Below are 1,519 nucleotides of genomic sequence, written 5' to 3' on the forward strand. Positions count from 1 at the left end.
ATTACGACTTTTTATATTTAAGCCAATATAATATATATATTATATATATATAATATAATATATATATATATAATACATAATAAATATAATATATAATAAATATAATATATAATAAATATAATATATAGTATATATAACATATATATAATATATAATATATATAATATATAATAAATATAATATATAATACAATAATATTTAATATAAATAATATATAAAACACGAGTTTATAAAAATGGGGCTCGGTGATAAGACAGAATAATGTCTTCTTCTTGCTCCAGTCATTTTTTATTTTATTATATACATATTACATATATATATATATATATATATATATATATATATATATATATATATATATATATATATATATATATATATATATATATATATATATATATATATATATATATATATAATTGTATTTATTGTAGAAGACGAAATAAACATATTAAAGAAAAAACAAAAAAAATAAAATAAAAACAAATAAAAAAAGTTGAAAAAATTTTTTTTTGGAAGACTTGCGTGTTTGTTATAGTGTGTTGCGAACGTTTAAGAGCTATCAAAATCAAGTTAGCTTTGAACGTTAAGTAACGTTCATAGTTTGTTATTTGAACGTTTGTATTAAACGTTCAAAAAATTTAAATTGGAGCTCACAAAAGTTGGTTTACGTAACGTTTGCAGCGAACGTTATGCGAACCTAAAAGAACGTTGTGGCAACGTTTCTTGAACGTTAATTCTTAGCTGGGCGATTCGCAGCTGCAAAAATTGAAGCTTTTAAAATATCATTGCTCATGCAAAACAAACAAATTGAAAAAGGACTTATTTACAAATAAACTATCTTCACAAGATTTATTTGCATTTTCTTTAATAAATAACAATTGTCATTAGCATGCAGTGCTCCATTCAATGTAGAGAAAAACAGCTCCGCAACTTTTTTTAGATAGTGTCAATGGTTTGTGTAATAGTCATGAACAAAGTCTAAAAAAAAAAATTCATTGGCTTAAAAAATGTAACTCCAGAAACGGATCTTCAAATGCTAAAATGTGCAGTTGAGTGCTTAAATGAGCAGTTGAGTAACTCAAAAGAACAAAGAAAAATCTTCAAGGACATTCTTAAAAAAAAAATTCCTAGATGGTCATGTGTGAAAAAAAATCTTGAGAAAACAATATATATAAATTTAAAAATAAAAAATTATAGTTTTCTATGTTTATTTTTGACGTTCAACTTGAGCTGAAACATTTTAATGTAATATTATTTAAATAACGTTGATTTCCTCAACCAAATCTCAACGTTGAAACAACGTTATGTGGTTGCTCGGAGATAGTAAAATAAACTAAGCATAACGTTTAGAACTTATCCTGAGTATAAATTGTGTTTATGTAACACCCTTTATATGTACTAGTGAAATGCTTGTAAGATTTCTATGGTATTTTTCTTTTTAGAAAAATTAGTGTCACATACATCATAATTCGATTAGGTCAATAAGTTGATAGCCAATCATTTGAAGAGACCTCTT

Source organism: Hydra vulgaris, chromosome 04 (assembly GCF_038396675.1).
Source record: "Hydra vulgaris chromosome 04, alternate assembly HydraT2T_AEP".
Taxonomy (NCBI): Eukaryota; Metazoa; Cnidaria; class Hydrozoa; order Anthoathecata; family Hydridae; genus Hydra; species Hydra vulgaris.